The sequence below is a fragment of the Desmodus rotundus genome, chromosome 8 (assembly GCF_022682495.2).
Source record: "Desmodus rotundus isolate HL8 chromosome 8, HLdesRot8A.1, whole genome shotgun sequence".
In the NCBI taxonomy this organism is placed as follows: domain Eukaryota; kingdom Metazoa; phylum Chordata; class Mammalia; order Chiroptera; family Phyllostomidae; genus Desmodus; species Desmodus rotundus.
The window spans coordinates 109,318,465-109,325,290 of record NC_071394.1 but is presented as its reverse complement, the minus strand read 5'-3'; the positions used below and the strand labels follow the sequence as shown (position 1 = coordinate 109,325,290).

At 42.3% G+C, this 6,826-nt stretch overlaps 1 long non-coding RNA gene across 1 annotated transcript; it reads left to right on the top strand.

Annotated features, from left to right (window-relative positions):
- Window positions 1-436: 436 nt before the first annotated feature.
- Window positions 437-6,019, top strand: LOC123480336 (uncharacterized). Its single transcript, XR_006656293.2, has 5 exons — window positions 437-478; window positions 2,567-2,659; window positions 3,304-3,425; window positions 4,052-4,174; window positions 5,773-6,019. It is a non-coding gene; the product is annotated as an uncharacterized lncRNA (long non-coding RNA).
- Window positions 6,020-6,826: the final 807 nt, after the last annotated feature.

Genomic DNA, 6,826 nt, shown 5'->3' with positions numbered 1-6,826 from the left:
ATTTCTACGCCTTTATTCAACAAGTAGTTATCAGGTGTCTACTACTAAGAGCTAGGCATACCGCATGAACGAAATCGACAAAGCCCCTCCCCTTATTGTAGGAAAGTGAGATAATAAATAGACAAATACATAATTCTAGGTTGTAAGTGCAAAGAAGAAACTAAATCAGGATGAGAGAACAGAGAGCAATGAAGGGTGCCATTTCAGACAGAGGGGTCAGAAAAGGCCTTGCCACGAATGGGGTGACATTGAGAGAGACCTGAATAAAGTGAACGAGAGGGCCATGCCGATATCGGGAAAAAGAGCAATCCAGGCTCAGGGAACAGCAAGTGCAAAGTCCTCGAGGTGAGAAGGTACAGGCCATATTCCAGAAATAGCCCTGGGTGGGGCTGAAGCAGAGTGAGTCAGGGGAGGACCGTGACAGATGAGATGATAGGGGTAGGCCAGAGCCAAATCAGATGGAGTCCTGTGTGCCAAGGTAAGGACTGAAGCTTCCATTTTGAGTGAAGCGGGAAGGATTTTTGAGGGGAGAATGTCAAGGTCTGACTTACTTTTTAAATAAGATAACCCTGGCAGTGAGTGGAGAACAGACTGTAGCAGAGTAAGAGGGCGAGGGACAGTCCAGACAGGAGGTCACTGCACTGGTCCTGGGTGGAGATGACGTGCTTGGGTCACTGTAGTGGAGGCAGAGAGAGGAGGTGGACATACCACAGCATATTTTGAAGGTAGGGCCAATAATATTTGCAAATGGAATAAATGAGGTGTGTGAGAAAGAGAAGAATCGAGGGTGACCCCAAGAGTTCCAACTGAGGCAGCTGGAAGGATGGAGTTACCATGTACTAAGAGGAAGATGACAGGGGTGGGAGAGGTTTCAGCGTTAGATCAATAGTTTGATGTTAACATTGTAAGTCTGAAATGGTTATTAGACACCCAAGGGGAGCTGTCAAGTAAGTACTTGACTTCCGGAGTTTGGGATCAAGGTCTGTGCTAGAGATAACTTTGGGAAGTCATTCTGGTACATATGAATCGTTAAAGCCAAGGTTACCTAGAGAGTGAGTGCATACTGAGAAGAGAATGGGTTGAAGAGCTGGAAAAGCCATGAGGAACCAGCAAAGAAAAGTGAGAAGTAAAGAACATGAGACAGAAGAATCAAGCCAAAGAGAAATGTCCCTAGAGCAGTGAAGAAAGGATTTCAGGGAGGAAATCAGCAACTGTGTCAAATTATATTGATGGGCCCAGTCAAGGGAAGACTGAGAATTATAAACAATTCCTTGGAGAAATTTTGCTGTTAAGAGGGGAGCAAAAAAATGAGGGGCATGTACAGGGTGGGGCAAGTAGGTTCACAGTTGTTCACATGGAAAATATAATAATTCATAAATACTAATACAAGAATAAACTCTGTTTTGCATACTCACAACTGTAAACCTACTTTTGCCCCACTCTGTATAAAAGAGGGAGGTTTTCTTTCCTTTGTTCTTCCTTTCTTCTCCTTCCTTCTCTCTTCTCCCTCTTCCTCCTCCCCCTATATGAGGACTACAACAGCATGCTGATGTGAATGATCTAACTGGGAGGGAAAAAACATAATGCAGGAGAAAGGACCATCCAGGGCAAAGTCCCCGAGGTGAGAGAGATAGGAGGAGTTAGTGTGCGGAAGGGAGGAAGACGGAGGACACAGGCACACTTTCTGACAGACTGGTAGATTTGGCAATGGGAACACATGGAAATATCTTTGCTTCCATATTCTCAATTAAATAATACCTGAGGTCATCAGCTGAATGTGAGGAAGGAAGAGAAGGTATTAGAGGAGGGAAGTTTAAAAGGAAATAGATGGACATGGGAAATATGGTAGGATTACCAGGAGCACTGAAGACCAGGCTTGACTCGTAGACCAGGTGGGATTGGATGGGTGTGAGAGTTTGCATGGGGCATGTACATAGGGGAGGATTTGTGAGACTGTAGGCTGTGCGTATATGTAAATCCACTACACGCTGTGAATTGTTCTCTTGAATGGCTGCACTAGTGGTATATAGGGTTTCTATTTTTCTACATGCTTACGAGCATTTTATAAAATCTGTATTTTTAATTTGCACCAAACTTTTGGGGTAAAGTTATAGTTCCCTATATGGTTTTTATTTCTCTGATTACTGAAGTCGCACATCTCTTCCCATACTTGTTAGCCTTTCATATTTCCCATTCTCTGAGAGGTTTATTTATGTCCGTGCTAATTTGTGTCCTCCGGAAAGCAGTCCCGCAGACAAAGACTTGAGTGCAGGTCATTTATTCAGAAGCACAAGTGAAGGAGTAAAAATAGTAAGACAAAGAACGAAGAAATCCAATAAAGGGTAGGTCATGAGCAGGTTGCTGCTGGGCAAGTGAGGCTTAGTCCTTCTGGGAACCCTCTCAGGAATCATGTGAACACTCCTCAGAATTGATGCACCAAGAAATGGGGAAGCTGGGCTATTTATACACTACCCCTCAGTCCTTATTGGTTGAGGCTGCCCCTGTGGAGATTCAACCACCAGCACTTGCAGTTTTCCCTGTACCTAAATTGAGCGTGTTCCCACAGGACCTAAGAGAACATTCAGGCCAAGAGAGAGGTTCCCACACTGAGGTGGGCAGCTGTGCGATGCAAGGAACTGATTGTCCAGCAAGGCTGCAGGTGAATTCAGACGTGGGCTGAGGGATGTGGACAGGGCATCAGCAGGGTCTGCTACATTTTTTTCTTTATTTATCTAATTTACAGGAGATATCTGTGTATTCTAAATATGTCCTTGTCAGTGATCCAATTTGTCACCTCCAATCTATGGCCTGTCAACTTTGTTTATGGTATTAGAAATCTTTAATTTTGGGATCATTAATTTCATCATTTATCTCTTTTATGGTTTTCACTTTTTGTCATTTTAAGAAATCCTTGTCCATCCCAATGTTACAAAAAAAATGTTCTACTTTTTTTTCTAATAGACGTGTAGCGCTCTCTTCCATATTTGGCTTTTAACCCAATTAAAAAAGATTGAGATCTAATCTAAGTTTTCCCTATTTAGTGAACCGTTTTTCTAGAGACTAATGATGAGTGACCGGTCTTCCTCCTACTGTGTTACGCTGCTGTATACATACATCAAGCCCCCAGCACATATGGGTTGGTTTCTAGATTCTATCCCTTTGGCAGCCAATCAGCCTTTCAACTCATTCTTTATTTGGGGAATTATATTTTTTATATCCAGTATCTTTGGTTGACTTTCCTGCAAAACTATCAATTCTTTTTTTTTTAATCCTCACCTGAGGATATGTTTTTATTGATTTTAGACGGAGGGGAAGGATGAGAGAGAGAGAGAGAGAAAGAGAGAGACAGACACTGATGGGAGAGAGAAAGATCCATTGGTTGCCTCCCGTACAACTCCTAACCAGGGATGGAACTCACAACCTAGGTAAGTGCCCTGACTGGGAATCAAATCCATGACTCTTTGGTGCACAGGATGACGCTCCCACTAACTGAGCCGCCCGACCAGGGCAAAACTATCAATCAATTCCTGTTTCACATTTGCACGGTCTTACTTAGGATTAAGGTTCCTATTCGTATCTGCCAACGGGTCTCTTCCTTCTACCACAGGCCGTTCTCTTTGCAGTTATCTCTCATGGTACTTGTTTTCTTAGATCGCCCCATGATCTGTATGTGTGGAACTATCTTTAGTCTTTTGAGGCCAGTAACCACCTCTGCCTCTGAGGTTTAACTGGGAAAAATAGCAGAAGCCATGGTCAGGTACATGCAGGGAACAGGTGAGTGCTCTTTCTACTAATGGCCACACTCAGTAACAGCCAGCCATCCCCTGAGTGTCTCTCAGGGTACTGCCCCCACCCTCATCCCAAGTACCAGTGTCTTCCTGAGATGGCCACCCAATTTGGCCCATAGTAGTAGTCCCCATCCCAGTCAAACTCTCTCTTAATCTGCTATCCCTGGCTACTCAATCCCTACTCCCACCCAAGACTTCTTTTTTCAAAAAAACAAAAACAAAACACAAAGAACCTAAGATCCTTTAATCATTCTTCCTGACAGGGCTTTCCAACTGCTGATCACTTGTCAGTGGGCATATTACAATTTGTCAAGCCCCTCCTTAAGATGTGGTATTCAGACCAGAACACAATGCTCTAGGTTGTTCATGTGACAGCATTTGGACAGGTAAATATCAAGGTTGTAAAAATTCTTTCTGTTTCCTTTATTTAAACCAAGAAGTTTTCAGTGAAAAAACTTTAAGTTTCTAATTGGGGACCATAAGATGTGAAAAATTATCCTAGCAAGGGAGAATGATACTGGCATCTCTGGGCCACACTGGAAGAAGAGTTGTCTTGGACCACACATTAAATACATTGCAACACGTAATCACAAAAAATATCATAATATTTTAAGTAAATTTACGACTTTGTGTTGGGTCGCATTCATAGGCATCCTGGGCCACATGCAGCCCATAGGCCGCAGGTTGGACACACCTGTATCATAGAAAGGATAGTGTGGGAAGACCCAATACATACGGGGTGATTAAAACGACAATATCAAGCAGTTTGATTGGGCACATGTATCATTATTAGCCACACCCGGGACAGAGATAAAACAAAGAGACTAAGGAGAAGTCACAGTGAAATGCAAGAAAAAAATGAAGAGTGAGTCTATGAATGAGGGAAGGGAAGATTCTGGAGTTTGGAAAAATTAAGAAAGAATGAAATTCAGAAATATGAAGCCCTGAAAAAAAAATTAGAAGCATTTATGAAATTTCCCCATTCATTTAAAAGGGCAGCTTTAAAAATGAAAAAAGGATAGTTATCATTTTAAGCTAATGAATTCATTACATAAATTATTCCTATTGCTACCCAGAGTTTGCTTTCCAAAAAATACTTCTAAAAACTATGTAACAGAAACATTTGCATGTAAAACTATTTAGAGGAATGTCTGCAACTTAATCAGGGAATGTGTTTTTGGCAGATAAAACCAATTGGGTTTTTTTAAAAGATTTATTTATTTATTTATTTTTAGACAAAGGGGAAGGGAGAGAGAAAGAGAGGGAGAGAAACATCAATGTGTGGTAGCTTCTCACATGCTCCCCACTGGGGACCTGGCCCACAACCCAGGTGTGTGCCCTAACTGGGAATCGAACCAGCAACCCTTTGGTTTGCAAGCCAGCACTCAGTCCACTGAGCCAAGCAGCCGGGACAAAACCAATTGGTTTTGAAATTTAAGAATATTTCCATTCTTAAGTATAGAAGATAAAATTTAAAATTTTATTCAGAAATAGAATTTTACTGTTTGCAAATTTATGTTAATCCCCCTTGCTGGATCCAAGTTTCAAAGTTTGTGGGAGCTAGTATGTGCTTGTGGAATGAATGAAGGCAAGAATAAATAAATAAGTGAAAAATAAGGTGGAAAAGGGAAAGAAAGAAGGGAAGAAGGAAAGAGCATTGGCAGCACTATCAGAATTCAGGACATCTGTGCCATGTGAATTCCTCCAGGAGCGTCTCTACTGAATCATGGTGGTCAGGACCAAAGCACTTGTGGACTCTTACTTTATCCTTTGATTCCTCTACCTTCTGAGGCTCATGAAAGACATTGGTCAATATTTGAAAAGGTATCAAATCCATGATGATGCTAATGATGACGATGACAACATCAGATACCACTGCTTTCATTGCTCCTATTTTGATCAAAATTCCCTACAAAGTTATTTGATGTGTTCTCTCCTCCATTTACTTCTGTGTCCACTCCTCTACCTCTCTCCTCTCATGAAGCTACTCCAATCAAGCATTCCCCTCTACCATGCCACCAGATTAGGATACCCAGCTATCTCCACTTTGCTAAACCAACCAGTGGCCAGGAGGAGACACCAGAGAGCTCACTCTCTTGGCCATGAGAGGACACTGCAAAAAGGCAGATACTTGCAAGCCAGAAGGTACTCTTACCAGGAACCAAACTGACCAGCACCTTGCTCTTGGACTTGCCAGCCTCTAGAACTGTGAAAAAATAAATTATGTTGTTTAAGCCACCCTGTCTATGGTATTTTGTTATGCAGACTAGTATAGCTACTTCACATGGCGAAAGATACTTTGCAGGTGTGATTAAGTTAATAGTCTTGAGGTGAGTAGAGTATCCTGGATTATTCAAATGGGCCCACTTTAATCACAAGGGACCTTATAAGAGAAGCAGGAGGGCCAGACTCAAAGAAGATGTGATTATAGGGGCACTCACAGATAAGTCCTGAACTGACTGAATGACTTCATTATGTGCATGGTTCTTGTATCAGTCAGGATAGACTAGATTATGCTGCTATAACAAACAACTCCAAAACTTCAGTGGCTTCAAACATCAAAGATTTATTTCATTTACACTGTGTGTCCAGTGCACACTGGCTGGGTGCTCTCCTCTTTATCTTCACTTCCACACCCGGTCTGGGAAGCCTGGCCCATTGGGAATGCTGCTGATGTGACAGCAGATGTTAACAGACCAGATGGAGAATCTCACACTAGCTCTTCAATACGTCTACAAATGACACACACGTTTGGCACATATTTCAATGGCCAAATCCAGTCACATTACTGTGACTGCCCACATACCCTGTGGTGCTACCGTTAGCAGGACAGGAGAACCAGGACCAGAGGGGAGCAATCACAGTGCTACCCTCGCACCTTCAACTTGCAGCCCAGAATTCTCTCCTCGTTTCCAAACTTGTATTTTCAAATGCCTATTAGACATTTACACCTGGCTGATCCTCTAGTGTGTTATTTTTTAAACTGAACTTATTATACCCCCATCCAGCCCCCTTTTCTTCCTTTCTTTGTATTACTG